Source organism: Anabrus simplex, chromosome 4 (assembly GCF_040414725.1).
Source record: "Anabrus simplex isolate iqAnaSimp1 chromosome 4, ASM4041472v1, whole genome shotgun sequence".
NCBI lineage: Eukaryota > Metazoa > Arthropoda > Insecta > Orthoptera > Tettigoniidae > Anabrus > Anabrus simplex.
Window position 1 is genome coordinate 369,374,687 of NC_090268.1, and position 16,437 is coordinate 369,391,123.

Below are 16,437 nucleotides of genomic sequence, written 5' to 3' on the forward strand. Positions count from 1 at the left end.
GGACTTAGTTTGGTTTGGATATATGTTACAGTGAAAAAATAAAAGCAGTGGCGTGGCTCTAATTGTAAGTACAAACCCGATATTTTCTTTGTGTGAAAACAGCAAACAGCACTCCTCTGCCATGTAGTGGTTAGTGTTATTACGTGCCGTTCGGCTCAATGAAAATTTCTAAGAGGACTAGAAGGGGGTCCACTTAGCCTTGGGAAGTCAACTGAGTAAGGGAGAGGGGGTGGTTCGATTCGTACCTCAGCCAACCTTGAAGTATTTTTCCACGGTTTTCTACTTCTCCTCAAGGCAAATGGCGGAATGGAACCTAACATACGGCTATGGTCCCTTCCCTCCCTTTTCCTCGTCTATCCCCTCCAATCTTTGCAACCTTCCACAAGTCCCCTGTTCAGCATAGCATCCTCCCTTTCAGTTGTATCTCCCCGACCCAAAGTCTCACGGTTCAGGATACTGGACTGCCCTTGATGCACTTGATGTGGGATCCCTCGCTGAGTCGGAGGGAAAGACCAGACCTGGAGGTAAAACCGATTAGCAGAGAAAGACATGTAGAAGAAGTATATTCTATATATTCTATTGATAGCCTTTATAATCTACAGAACCGGCCCAGCAGTGTAGGGGTAGCGTACCTGCCTCTAACCCGGAGTCCTTGGGTTTGAGTTCCGGCAGATCGGGGATTTTTACCTGGATATGAGGGCTGGTTCGATGACCACCAAGCCTGCGTGATTATGGAGGAGCTATCTGACGGTGAGATGGCGGTCCCGGTCTAAGAAGTCCAGAATAACGGCCGAGAGGATTCTTCGTGTTGACCAAAGGACACCTTATAATCTGCAGGCATTCGGGCTGAGCTGCGGACACTTGGGGCGGTTGTGCCGTGGGGTTTGGTTTGGTTTGGTTTAGATATAGGCCACAGAGATAGGTGTAAGATGGTAAAAGCAGGGCGTGGTTGTAAGTACAGACCGACATAAAATTTTTGTGAAAACAGCAAACCAAGGAATTCTATCATCAAGAGCTATCGGACCCGCAATGTCTTTTCTTCTTTATCTGTCTACTCTCCAGGGTCAGTTTTTCCCCACCTCTACCGTCTCAATGGCAGTGTCCTGGAGATTCAGACTCTGTATCGGGGGATACAACTGGGGATGATGATCAGTACCTCACCAAGGCTGCCTCACCTGCTATGCTGAACAGGGGCCTTGTGGGGAGATGGGAAGATTGGAAGGGATAGACAAGAAAGAGGGAAGGAAGCGGCCATGGCCTTAAGTTAGGTATCATCCCGGCATTTGCCTGGAGGAGAACAGGGAAACCACGGAAAACCACTTCCAGGATGGCTGAAGTGGGAATTGAACCCACCTCTACTCAGTTGACCTCCCGAGGCTGAGTGGGACCCGTTGCAGCCCTCGTATCATTTTTCAAATTTCGTGGCAGAGCTGGGAATCGAACCCGAGCCTCCAGGGGTGGCAGCTAATCACACTAACCACTACACCACAGAGGCGGACCTCGCCATGTCTTAAATGGAATTTCACAGCTACAAGACAAGTACGACGTAGCCAATTCGCACGATTGGGCTACAATTAAAAGTTAGACAATGATTAACTGTCCTCACACAGAAGATGGAAATTGCTGTTATTGCTGGAAGGTCCTCGAAGGAGGTCAACTGCATAGTCAACTTGTACACGCTCCACGACTTCTGGGTGTAAGAAACGATTCTCTTCGTATGTCCTACCGAATAATAACTACACCTCAACTGGGATGGCTGAGGTGGGAATCGTACCCCCTTTACTCATTTGACTCCCTGAGGCTGAGTGAACCCCGATCCATCACTCGTACCATTTCAGATTTCTTGGCAGAGCCAGGAATTGAACCCGGGCCTTCAGGTAATGCAGCTTATCACACTAACCACTACACCACAGAGGTGGACCAAGAAGACATTTCCGAGTAAAAATGCCGCTAAGTGATGAACATTGTTTTCTTCTTTGCAAAAAGTAATCAATCTTTAAAACGTGCTGCAATTGTCGGCGTGAAATATTTTCAAGGGACAGAGAAAAATCCTCATGATTTGCTTTTGAACTTTAAAATAAATTTTATCAGCCCTATTTTTGTACAAGTACTGTTGCTTAGATAGGTCAGTTCTTTTCTGAGCCTTCATTGACCCGTCTCGCCTTTACGTTTACAAGCGACCCAGAATTATTAATATGATAACTTTCGCACAATATGCATTTAGTTCTAACAGAAACTTGTCCAAGAGTTTTGTCTTTCGTTGCACAGTATCAGATGATATCGGTCACAGTAGGCTCCGCATAATTTACACTTGCAGTTGTCGTCCGGGTCATGGAATTTATCTGTTAGGCATATCCGATGATGGAATCCGTGTACGGCAAATCTTGTCAATACATGACGTAGGTCATATCTGGCTTGTGCCCATTCCGTATATATCATCGCCATCTTTGAATAAAACTCTGGCCAAATCTTTTGTTTCTTCTTATTGAGTTCCTGCAGTACATCCAAGTAGGCTTTGGTAGCTGGTAGAAGCACGTCGAGGCGTAGGTCTTCGATGAAAAATTGCTCTCTTGTCAGTACATATGTAAGTCGGAATAATGTGTACTTTGACAGACATAATGCTCTTGAAGTATTTTCTGAGGAAAATGGCTTCAACTTTTTCTAGGTCTTCGAAATTTTTTCTTCTTTAGGTGTGTCCAGATGGTTTCCAGTCCATATGTTATGATGGGAGCAATTTTTAAGTGAAACAGTGTGGTAGCTGTGGGCAGGGATAGATGTCCTAGGTTCTTTATGCTATTAATTGCCGACTTTCCCGCGATGGTTCGTTCTTTAATGTGATGGCCATAGACGTCTTCACTCGTCTGAAGTGTGATTCCTAAATATTTGAAATACGGTACGTTCTTCATCGGAATATTCATATACATGATGACGTCATTTGCTGATAGTCTGCCTCCTCTTCTGACTGTCATTTTTACCGTTTTTCTGCTATTTATAGTAAGCTCATTCTTTTCTGCTCATGTTGTAAGTTTGAAGAAGGCTGTTCGAATGTTTTCCAAGTTTTGTGAAACAATGACCATGTCGTCTGCGTAAGCATAGATTTTCACATTTTTTGTGTCTATTTAGGCACTTCTGCGGTGGCTATTATGAAAAGTAGAGGACCTAAGGGATCGCCTTGTAGCATTCCATTTGTTTGGTTCATAGGGTCTGTTGTGGATACCCTATTGTCTATTACTATTTGATTGTTTGACAGGATATGTTGTATCAGTCTTGCAACTTGGTTCTTTCCGACGATTTTTTAATTTGTCCATTATAAGTTTTCTATTTAACAAGTCAAAGGCTTTTGTGAGGTCTATAAATATTGCATGAAGTTTCCCTCTTGGGAGTTCCAACGCTGTTTCTATGTCTTTCTGCAAGCAACTTACTGCTTGGATTGTGAATTTCTGTTTCGTGAAATCAAACTGGCGTTCAGGGGATTGCGTGAGATGTCATTTTGCTAACTCTTTTGCCCAGGAGGCCTGTCAGAATTTTCAGTGGAGAGCATTCCAGATTTATCCCTCTGTAGGAGTTTAGGTCCCTGGAATCCCCTTTTCCTTTGTATAATACCTTCAGCGTAGATATCCTCAATTTATCCGGGATTTTTCCTTGTCACAGACATTTACTGAAGAGCTCTGTCCATGTTTTCGCGAGTTCAGGTGCTGTTTCTTTAAGATGCTCCCAAAAAAATAGCATCTGGTCCACATGCTTTACCATTCTTCGAGTAGGTGATTTGTTTTCGTACTTCGTCTATTGCAAATGGAGTCGCTGACTCCACTTCTTCTTCCTGGTCTTCATTTGCTGGACGTGTTTCTCTGTCCTGAAGGAAGTCCCTAGGGAAATAGGGTTTCTTCGGTATTAAGGCGTTGTACCATTTTTGTTCGGCTTGTAGGATAAGTTCCTTTTCTTCTTCTGCCTGGTAGTTGCTTTTATGCTTGTTTGCCGTTTGTTTGTAGCATCTTCTGGCCGTATTATACTCCTCTAAGTCCTTTTGTGTTTGTGAGGTTCTTGCTTTATGCAGTACTTATAACGCCTCTTTTCTTGCCTTGTAGCACTCTTGGTTGAACCAAGGTTTTGCCCTCCTTTGTTTCCTATCTTTCTTTACTACTGCATGTATTAACTGTTCTTCGATTATGTTTAATGCTTCGTTTAATTATTACCAAAATGATTACCAGCACACAAAAACCACTATTCTCCACAATTTTACACTTCTCATTCCCTAGATCTTTTTGTAGTGTCACTGAAAGCTACACATTCTCCTTCAATATCCTGAACCTGGTTTTATACAGTACTATTCTCTGTAACTTATCACTGATCATGTCCAGTAACTTACTTTCTTTTTTTCTTAATCTGTTTACCTCCAGGGTCGATTTTTACCTGTTCCCACCTCTACCACCTCAAGTGCAGTGTCCTCGAGCGTGAGACTTTGAGTCGGGAGATACAACCGGGAAAGAGGATCACTACTTCGCCCAAGTGGCCTCACCTGCTATGCTGAACAGGGGCCTTTTGGAGGGATCGGAAGATTGGAAGGGACAGACAAGGAAAAGTGAAGGAAGCGGCCGTGGCATTATGTTAGGTACCATCCTGCCAATTACCTGGAGGAGAAGTTGGGAACCACGGAAACCCACTTGGAGGATGGCTGAGTTGGGAATCGAACCCACCTCTACACAGTTGACCTCCCGAGACTGAGAGGACCCCGTTCCAGCCCTCGTACAACTTTTTACATTTCGTGGGAGAGCCGAAAATTGAACCGGGGCTTCCGGGTGTGGCACCTAATCACGCTAACCACCACACCACGGAGGAGGAACATGTCCATTAATGTTTTTCTTATTCCTTCATCTTCAACAATTTCTATCCTTATTCTTATACACAGAGATTTCACATTCTTCATCCTGGGTGAAAAGATAATTCATTGTAGAACAGATTAGTTATTAGTTAGATGATCTATAAGCATCTAAAGACTGTGCCACCAAACCTCAACTGCCACCCTCGGAGGCCCGTGTTCATTTCCCGGCTCTGCTACGAAATTTGAAACGTGGTACGAGGGTTGGAACGGAATCCACCCAGTCTCTGTAGATCAACTGAGTAGAGATGCTTAGAGGTGGTTCGATTCCCACCACAGCCATCATCGAAGTGTTTCTCCGTGGTTTCTCACTTCTCTTGCCGGTAAATGCTGGGATGGTACCTAACTTAAGGCCACGGCCACTTCCTTGTCTATCCCTTCCAGTCTTCCCATTCCACCACGAGGCCCATATTCAGCATAGCATGTGAGGCCGCCGGGGCGATTTATTAGCCGTCCTTCCCTGTTGTATTTCCATGACCCTACGTCTCACGCTCCAGGACACTGCCCTTGAGGCGGCAGAGGTCCGAGGGATAAACCAAACCTGACTGGAGGGAAGACCGATGGCAAAATGTTCGAAAACATATGAAGAGAGAGCCAGTGTTTAGAAGAGAAAACACAAGGAAAGATACTAGGTAAGTGTGAAAGAGTAAGACCAAGGGAGTATATCGGTGATGTAAAAGGAAAGGCTGGGTTTCGAGAGTTAACAGAGAACTAAAGAGAGCGGCTGAGAATAGGAAGGAATGGTTGCAGAGACACGGTTTGGCCTTTACACCATTATGATGATGAGGTGTCCACCACGTAAAATTATCATTGCGTTCACGTGTAAGAGAAAACTAGTTATTTTCAGTTTCAAGTTAGGAGTAATTTACTCCCTCTACAAGATCGTAGTGAACGTAGCGGTCACACGAGTAGCCTTGTCCACTGACCACCATTAACATGTCCCAAAGGTAACGTAGTCTCTATGTTTTACCGTCAGAACAAAAACAACTGGAACAGTAAGAACAAACAGCTTAGTTACGCGTAAGCAGACGGGAGTGTAACTCAGATGGTAGATCGCCCGCTTAGCATCGGAGAGGTACCGGGATCGATGGCCGGAGCCACAGGAACTTTAAATTTTCATAGACGTCTGTTTACATATTTGTGCACTTTGTAATCCAATAGTGTGTTTCAGATCTTCCAAAAAATTACACCAATATAATTATAAAATGTTCATCCCCATCATTTAAATGACAGATTCCTTCAAAGGTGGAAAACGTAAAGTGTTGGCAAGTAGCGAGTTCCCAGATGGCACATGATATCTGTATCCAATAAAATTATTTAAAGCTCAAATATAGGTTCTGGCCTTAGGGGCTTCGTGGGCCAAGGTCTATCAAAATTGCAGCGCGATGGCGATTTGGTTCTTTTTTTAATCCCTGTGCATTGGCTGGGTTTCGAATCACGGCCGTCTTGATCAGAAACCAATGAATCATTATGCCACTCGGATATCACGAAACTCCAAGGTGTTTCCTTTTAATATTTACTTTGAATTTCGCTATGATGTATACCGTAGTTACACTGACTTCCCTTGAAAAAAAAAAAATGAAATGGCGTATTGCTTTTATGCCGGGAGTGTCCGAGGACAAGTTCGGCTCGCCAGATGCAGGTCTTTTGATTTAACTCCCATAGGCGACCTGCGTGGTCGTGATGAGGATGAAATGATGATGAAGACGGCACTTACACCCAGCCCCCGTGCCAGCGAAATTAACGAATTAAGGTTAAATTTCCAGACCCTGCCGGGAATCGAACCCGCGACCCCTTTGACCAAAGGCCAGCACGCGAACCATTTAGCCATGGAACCGGACACTGACTTCCATTGAAATTTGATTAAGTGGCACTTCGAATAATTTCCGAATTCTTTCGAAAACTATAATCTACAATTTCTTAATAGCAAATAAATTTTCAGATTAGTTTATGCTAATTAACTTCTCGTTTATCAACAGTAAGCAATAACATCGTCCGCCTCTGTAGTGTAGTGGTTAGCGTGATTAGCTGCCACTCCCGGAGGCCCGGGTTCGATTCCCGGCTCTGCCCCGAAATTTGAAAAGTGGTACGAGGGTTGGAACGGGGTCCACTCAGCCTCGGGAGGTCAACTGAGTAGAGATGGGTTCGATTCCCACTTCAGCCATCTTGGAAGTGGTTTTCCGTGGTTTCCCACTTCTCCTCCAGGCAAATGCCGGGATGGTACCTAACTTAAGGCGACGGCCGCTTCATTCCCTCTTTCTTGTCTATCCCTTCCAACCTTCCCATTCCCCAGCAAGGCCTGTGTTCAGCATAGCAGGTGAGGCCGCCCGGGAGAGGTAGTGGTCATCCTCCCCAGTTGTATCCCCCGACCCGATGTCTGAAGCTCCAGGACACTACCCTTGCGACGGTAGAGGTGGGATCCGTCGCTGAGTCCGAGGGAGAAAACCGAAAACAGATTAAGAAGAGAAGATATAGCTGCAATGATGCATACAAACTGAAATGGAGTATTATAAAATAATACAGAAATCCAAGTTCTTTATAGTGGACAAAGGGCGTAAACAGGGAAACCATATTCGTCGTCGTCATGATCTGACATGATCCAGGGTCGGTTTTTCTCTCGGACTCAGCGAGGGATCCCACCTCTACCTCCTCAAGGGCAGTGTGGGTAACCATATTAAACTCCTGAAAACTTTCAAAACTATTGGCGTGATTAAAACACCCTGCGGACCTTTAAAAATGGCCGCACGTTAGTTTGCTCGGGTCAGTCGTAATACGCGATCCGGAGGATAAAAGTATCCATAGACCCCTGTACGATGCAACACCTCCAACGCTCATGAATGCTACCAGGAAACCGGACGGCCGCGACCTTCTTCAAGGCACGGCAGCAACTTGGCACGTCCCCAACAACGGCAATGAAAGTAGCGGTCACGCGAGGTCCACTGTCCTCAGGATACACCGAGTGTGTGCCAATGGCCACGCGCTCTCTGGGTGTTACTTTCAGAACTATCAGACAACTGGATCAGTAAAGACGAACTGTTCGAAACCGAATCTCTAACTGGGGGCGTAGCTCAGATGGTAGAGCGCTCGCTTAGCATGTGAGAGGTACCGGGATCGATACCCGGCGCCTCCAGAATTTTTAAATTGCTTGATGCAGAGAAAAGACGTACACAAAAAAGTCCCTAGTTATTTAATACGCCCGCTTCAATATTCTCTTTCATGTTACATATGAGCGTTTTTGTAAATATTTCGGATTATCTTCAGATGTTAGCATTTATTGTATTTATTTTATATTTATTTATTCTTTCTTTTCTTCTCTCTTTCTTTCTTTCTTTCTTTCTTTCTTTCTTAATAGGTTTACCCTCCAGGGTTGTTTTTTCCCACGGACTCAGCGAGGGATACCGCACTACTCTCTCAAGGGCAGTGTCCTGGAGCGTGTGTGAGACTTTGGGCTGGAGGGATAAAACCGGGAAGGAGGACGGGTTCCTCGCCCAGGCGGCCTCACCTGCTATGCTGCACAGGGGCCTTGGGTGGGATGCGATGGTAAGTTCGTAAGGGATAGATAAGGAGGAAGGACTGAATCAGCCATGGCCTTGTGTTGGGTACAATCTCGTCATTTGCCTGGAGGAGAAGTGGGGAACCACGGAAAACCACTTGGATGGCTGAGGTGGGAGTCGAACCCTCTGTATTCAGTTGACCCCCTGAAGCTGAGTGGACCCCATTCCAGCCCAAGACCACTTTTCAATTTCGTGGTAGAGCCGGGAATCAAACCAGGGTCTACCGGGGTGGCAGCTAATCACAATAACCACTACAATACAGAGGCAGTCGATTTATTTATTTATTTATTTATTTATTTATTTATTTATTTATTTATTTATTTATTTATTTATTTATTTATTTATTTATTTATTTATTTATTTACCGTCCATTGTTGGTTTTTCCCTCTGACTGAGCGAGGGATCCCACTTTTCCCGCCTCAAAGGCAGTGTCCTGGAGCGTGAGACTTTGGGTCGCTGTTGGCAGCTCCCCGCTGCAGGAGAATGTACGCTAAGTTGAGCGCGCGGTCCGCCATGTTGGTGTACCCATCCTAGAGCTCTCTTTATGGGGAAGCAATGATAATATAATCAATTTTAAATCGCAATTAATGGCGCATTGGTACAATTAAAAATATAGGGACATGTTCACTCAAACCATAAGGACATTGGGAACACTGACACGTCATTCCGAGGTCACTAAATCTCCGGGATAGCAATAAAAATGAGTGTATAATAACGGCCGACAAATATTAACTTAGGTGCTGAATACAATCATGCAATTAGCGATCGGTAACACAATACGAGTGAAATACAGTTTCTGGAAACATTGCTGTAAATTGTATACATGTATGCCACGAAATTATGCATTCTTAAGGGGAGTTATGACTGAAATTTTCCTATTTCGAGTCAAAAACTATTTTTTTTTATTCATGAAAAATATCCCAATACTTCCTCTTTCAGAAAATGTTTTCACTTTAGTCATTCCGGCTTGTTTAAAGCTTGTAGAAGCCATTTAATATGAGCCTGCAGGACATTTAAAAGCCCAGAACCACACCCACTTCCCCTGTAATGGCATAATGATAGTTTACTGTGTGTTTTTCGCTGGATATTTAAGTATTTTGAGGCGTATTTGCCATAGAAGTACACCTGGGCATGCTGACAGTCACTTGTTTACTACGTAATCAATACAATTACGTTATGTTAGGAAATATTTTAATTTGAACTGACGGAGGGAACCTTGTAACTCTTCCAAACAGTACTCAATTTATATCTGCCACACATGTATACTTTCATAGTTTAAATATATTATGCACCATATTTGTATTATTTACATTTAGGAATTCGTATTTATATTAATCGTGGTAGTACAAGCGTGGCTCCTTTGTTTGTTTATATTTTACTAACATGCAGAAGTAACACATGGTTCCAATTCAGCGAGTGAAATATCTAAACTAGCGATTTTTCATTGATGAGTCTCATCTTAGTTCCTTTGTAAATGTGTTATTTATAGTGTAGAGTCCATAGGGCGTTGTTTTAGTGTATAGAAAAGTGGTAATTATAGTGTTAACCACATAAGGCCTAATAACGCCACCGCACAGTGGGACGAAATGACGAAAACGTGGCCAAAAGTCCGAAAAAAAGAAAGTTATCTATTGGGGATTTTCGACTCATAAGTTGGTAATAGGAACGTTGGGACTATTGAATTCCGGTCCTAGAAACAGCCGGCCGGTTCATTGTGAAGTTGCACAGCAGGTCAAATGCGTAGCATTTCTGTTAGTCACGCACGAGGCAAGCTGAACGAGCAACGTATCACATGTTAAGATATTGGTAAAAGTGATCTCAGACGTTTATAAAAGTATCGACAAAATGGATAATGTTTCTCCAGGTATGTAGTTTATTATTAAAACCTTATTAGATGTTAAAAAAAATAGTAACAGTTGTTTATTTATAATTAACTTTTATGCTAAATAACGTAAAATAATACTGAAATATAGTAACAAATGATAGGTAAAAGTTATGTATACGACAGCATTCGGCTAAATCTCGCATACTATGATGAAGTATAATTAATTTACTTTCAAAATCTCTTGGAAAAACGCACTACTAGCCACTACTCCGGTAATGAACCACATTTGAAGTGAAAATTGGTATTAGCCGATATTTATGCATTTTGTAAAAAGTTATATAAAAGTTCAGTTATAGCAATATTTCTGTGAATTATGCTATTATTTATACGTGTAGCATAGTAAAGGAAATAATGTGATGAAAGGAGATGGAAAAATTGACCCTTCTTTTGAAGGATCTGACGCATAACTTAGAAAAGGACAAACGATGCTATTATATTCTGCCCTACCTTTTTTTCATACACACACAGACACACACAAACACACACATACATATGTATATATATGTATATATATTATTTTATATGCTTTTTCAGGTTCATCTAGTAACCATGATAATGTGCATTTTTCGAGAAAAGACATTTTCATCCAAATGAAACCATATCTCTCCAGTGACCTGCAAGTAGTTGTTGACAATTTGGAAAAGTTTGTGGCTGACAATATTGGACAACCTTATACATTACCGGAATATATGAGGCCAATTATTTCAACTTTATTTCACGTGTTTAGGACCAAACATAAGTAGGCTTCCAAACGTGATGATTATTTTTTTAAGAAAAATGAAACATGGCTAAATGGTTTAATTGATTTTCCTGTACCTGGTGTTACTACGAGAAGCGAACAGCGTGGATCAATGGGTCGACCTCCAAAGAATTTTACGAAATGTCTGACAGATCAAAAAGAAGAAGAACCGCGGAGATTCGTGAGAAGTATAATCACAAAGAACTGGCATACGCTGCGCAAATGAGTCTCCGAGCTTCAGGAAATTTAGATGCTTCCAAAATTGTGAAAGATGTTTCAACATCTAATCCATCTGATGAATTTGGTCCGCCATATTGGATCCGCCATTTTGAATTTTTCAATTTTAACATCAGATTCGTAATCAGCAGTATCAAAAACCATACAGGCAGTGTTGTGTGTGTCTCGTCCGCGCCTACAATCTCCGCAGCCCGCCCGACACATCGATGTTTCCAGAGACCACGAGGCAGACTGCAGTGCGCTGACGTGATCGTCGGTGACGTCAGCCAGCGCTATATAAGGAGCAACGTTTCTCACCTCTCCAGGACTCCTACAGTGTCCAACGACCAGACTACACCGCAAGTCAGACCACGGAGGTCCCAACACTCTCCTCTTCATATTCACACAACACACTACACTACCAACCACCACAGAAACACGCAATAGTGATTACATCCCTCCATATAGGGTTGGCGTCAGGAAGGGCATCCGGCCGTAAAACAGGGCCAAATCCACATGTGCGACACAGATCGCACCTGCGACCCCACAGGTGTGGGAAAAGCGGTAGGAAAAGAAAGAAGAAGTGTGCAACTCAACAAGCTTCAAGAAAAGTTTCGTTCCATTTTATGTACATATTGTATAAATGTGTTGAAGCAATAAACTTTTATGTTGTGCCATGTATACAACAGGCACGGATGTGCCTCATACCCAGCGATATAGTGCGCACAGTTAATACTGGAATTCCATTAGTCAATTCTGACGAAGACTTGGCAACTCTTTGATCGATTAGAACATTCACGGACACATCCTTCCCTCCTCCTTGTCTATCCCATCCAATCTCCCATCACTTTCAAACTTTTTAGAACAAAACACTACATACGATGACTAGAGTGCCGTTACTGAAATCTTATAAAATGATACGAACCGATCTTATTACTCCGCTTAATAGATCTCAGGTAAATAAAATAGTAAAGATGACCAAATAGAATCCTTTTTAGTCAGTCTACCGACCCAGGCATCCCATTCTTAAAACGGGTCGTAAGGACCAAGAAGCCGAGCACTCGTTTCAAACACCGCAGCGATTAGCTAACTTGAGACCTGTCTTAAATGGTACCTCCACAATCGTTCTGCCTATTACTAATTTAAAAAAATATAAATAACTAAATAACTTCTTCTTCTTTATCTGTTTAACCTGCAGGGTCGGTTTTTCCCTCGGACTCTGCGAACTCAGCGGATCGGACTCACCTCTACCTCCTCAAGGGCAGCGTACTGGGGCTGCACTAAATTACATCAAAGTTAAATCCCTAAAAGGGCCCGTCTGTTGTGATGTGAGCTTTCTCCCCTCTCATCCGTTTAGCTCCTTAATTAACAAAATCTATGTATTTGAATTAATTATTAGCGATGACAGACTGTTTTCTCTCCTCGCCAGTGAAATAGAGTAGCAATTTTTCGAATCATCGGTAATTCTCGGACACAGATGGGTAAAATGGCAGAGTTTTCGCTATGGGACTCTCATGTACTTGTGAAAAAAAAAAGAGACATTTAAAGACTTCTCAAGAGTTGTCAAGTATTGCAAGCGATTTGACAGGTAAACTTGTAAAGTACTATTCTTGTGAAATCTTGAATTTGAAAAAAAAAAATTCATCGTATACAACAGGGCAGGAAGTCCTCAAACTATCTACCATACACCTGAATGCACTCCTGAACACGCCATTTCCTTGATTGACGGAGACGTTCGAACACTCCAGGTATAGATTATAATATAACCTAGTTCCACACATACTGGTGAAGTACTGCAGTTTCCTTACTGGCATGCCTGACACCAAACTTAATCCTAAATACGAATTATCCTCCATTTCTAGCTAATAATTAAAACACCGAGCTCGATAGCTGCAGTCGCTTAAGTGCGGCCAGAATCCAGTAATCGGGAGATCGTGGGTGCGAGTCCCACTGTCGGCAGCCATGAAGATGGTTTTCCGTGGTTTCCCATTTTCACACCAGGCAAATGCCGGGGCTGTACCATAATTAAGGCCACGGCCGCTTCCTTCCAACTCCTAGGCCTTTCCTATCCCATCGTCGCCACAAGACCTATCTGTGTCAGTGCGACGTAAAGCAAATAGCAAATAATAATAATAATAATAATAATAATAATAATAATAATAATAATAATAATAATAATAATAATAATAATAATAATTAAAACAGGTCCTCCTGTGTGGATTAGTGGTTAGCGTAATAACTTATCATCCCCGCAGAAAAGGGTTCGATTCCCGGCTCTGCCGCGAAATTTGAAAAGTACTCTGCGAGGGATGTTCGATTCCCTTCTCGGCTATCCTCGAAGTGGTTTTCTGTGGTTTCCCAATTCTCCTCCAGACAAATTCCGGTATGGTATCTAACGTAAGGACAGGGCCGTTCCTTCGCTCTTCCTCATCTATCGATTCCATTCTTCCCATTCCCCCACAAGGCCCCTGTTCAACTTAGCAGGTGATGCCGCCTGGTCCTCCTTCCCAGCTGTATCTCCGGACCTAAAGTCTCACGCTGCAGGGCACTGCTCTTGAGGCGATAGAGGCGAGATCCCTCGCTGAGACCGAGGGAAAAGCCAAGTCTGAAAAGTAAAGGGATTAATAAAGAAAGAAGAAAGATATATGTGTGTTATTTTTCAGCGATTACAATGTTTTTTAAGTTCATTCTTATATTAACGCTTGAGGGAGATACGGTGCACTCATTTGCATGATACCGATCGGAGAAACATTCGAGACCGACAATTCGCTCCCCACGAGCATCACCCAGACATAAATATTAGACTATGTCATTCGCCTGTGGACAAAATTTCCCGTTAGCATACGAATTATATGATGTGGTGGGCCATCAAGGGTATCAAACTTAACATCGTACTTTCACGACCTCGAGGCCGGATGAGTTCCTCCTTAGATATATACACAATTAGGCTTATACATAAGGTGATGTACGCCTTTGTGATATAGCGCTTAGTATGATTAGCTTCCACCCCCGGAGGCCGGGGTAGATTTCCGTTTCAGCCACTAAAATTGGAAAGTGCTACGAAGACTGGAACGGGATCCACTTAGCCTCGGGCGGTCAATTCAGGCAACTTCGAAGTGGTTTTCCATGATTTCCCCACTTATTCTCCAGACAAATGCTGGGATGGTATATAATTTAAGACCACAGCAAATTCATCCCCTCTTCCCATCCCCTACAAAACGCCTGCTCAGCACAGCATGTGAGGTCGCCTGGGTGAGGTACTGGTCCACCTTCCCAGTTGTATCCTAGACAGATATCTCACGTTAGAGAATACTGCCTTTGAAGCGGTAGAGATGGTATCCATAGCTGAGCTCGCGGGAAAACAAACCCTAGAGGGTAAACAGATTAAGTAATAATAACTGATACTACTACAGCTTTCATAACTCTTAACACTTGTTCCATAATGATATAACTATTATTTTCTGAGAGGGTCTATACGATCTTTTATTGTTCTTTATTTCTTTCTTAATCAGTTGACCTTCCAGGGTTGGCTTTTCCCTCGAACTCAGGGAGGGATCCTACCACTGCCGCCTGATGGGCAATGTGGTGCGTGAGATATTTGGTCGAGGATATAACAGGGGAGGAGGACAGTATCTTACCCAGGCGGCCTCACCTGATATGCTGAACAGGGGTTTTGTGGGGGATGAGAAGAGTGAAGGAAGCGGCCGTGGCCTTAAATTGGATACCATCCCAGCGTTGGCCTGGAGGATAAGTGGGAACACACTGAAAATCACATCAAGGATGGCTAAGGTGAGAATCGAACCACCCTCTACTCAGTTGATCTCCCGAGGCTGAGTGAGCCCCGTCCCAGAGCTCGTAGCACTTTTCAACAAATTTCATGACACAGCCGGGAATCGAACCCGAGCCTCCGGAGATTGCAGCTAATCACACTAACCACTAGACGACGAAGTTGAACTGGAAGCAGAATTACGAATATAAAATAGGATGTCAAAATAGACACACAGTACGTAATAACATATCGAAAGGTAAAGAAAATAATCGTGTAAAAATTCCTGGAGGCGCCGGGTATCGATCCCGGTACCTCTCACATGCTAAGCGAGCGCTCTACCATCTGAGCTACGCCCCCAGACACTTTCCAAACACTATTGTAGGCTGTTATAAGTGGAGCACTTTCTTTTTCACATTGGTAGATTGAACTACAGTACACTCAGATAGCGTGCGAGTTTATCCGTAGTCCCGCTGACCTCCTTCCCGGACACGACCTAAACAGCAACAGCTGACTCTACGAGAACCATAGTCATCAAGTCAATCAAGTTTCTGAGATTTGACTTTCTTCCAAAACAGAAACAAGTTGTGTTTTTCTTTTTAACATTTTTTTTTGCTAAGGGCTTTACGTCGCGCCAACACAGATAGGTCTTATGGCGACGATGGGATAGGAAAGGCCTAGGAGTTGGAAGGAAGCGGCCGTGGCCTTAATTAAGGTACAGCCCCAGCATTTGCCTGGTGTGAAAATGGGAAACCACGGAAAACCATTTTCAGGGCTGCCGATAGTGGGATTCGAACCTACTATCTCCCGGATGCAAGCTCACAGCCGCGCGCCTCTACGCGCACGGCCAACTCGCCCGGTTTTAAAATTGTTACGGCCTCATTTGATCACGTTTATTTATGTTTCCAACCATGTTCCCGTATCCATGCCCTCATATCCTTCATTCGCTAAATACGAACATTTCTCTAGTTTGACTCATCTTCAGGTACTCTCCAAACCTAGAGTTGTTGTTTGCAACCCCATAAGCAGTGGGTTCGGCACTGATCTAGGTTATTTTAGACTATTTACTTTTAACCCCATCTCATCTCCAGATAGTACGTCATATGTGTACCAAGTTTGGTTGAGAGGTATGCTAGAATATACACACTTCTTGTCCTTTTATCTCTTTACCCTCCAGGGTCGGATTTTCCCTCGGACGCAGCGGGGGGATCCCACTTCTACCGCCTCAAGGGCAGTCTCTTGGAGCTTTAGACTCAGGGTCGTGGGATACAACTGGGGAGGATGACCAGCACCTCACCCAGGCAGCCTCACCTCCTAGGCCTTGCGGGGGATGGAAAGATTGGGAGGGATAGACAAGGAAGAGGGAAGGAAGCGGCTGTGGCCTTAAGTTAGGTACCATAC

At 43.5% G+C, this 16,437-nt stretch overlaps 2 non-coding genes across 2 annotated transcripts; one reads left to right on the forward strand and one right to left on the reverse strand.

The window, feature by feature from the left end:
- Positions 1-7,933: 7,933 nt before the first annotated feature.
- TRNAA-AGC (transfer RNA alanine (anticodon AGC)) lies at positions 7,934-8,006 on the forward strand. The gene has a single exon. It is a non-coding gene; the product is annotated as a tRNA-Ala (tRNA).
- A 7,317-nt stretch (positions 8,007-15,323) lies between these two features.
- TRNAA-AGC (transfer RNA alanine (anticodon AGC)) lies at positions 15,324-15,396 on the reverse strand. The gene has a single exon. It is a non-coding gene; the product is annotated as a tRNA-Ala (tRNA).
- Positions 15,397-16,437: the final 1,041 nt, after the last annotated feature.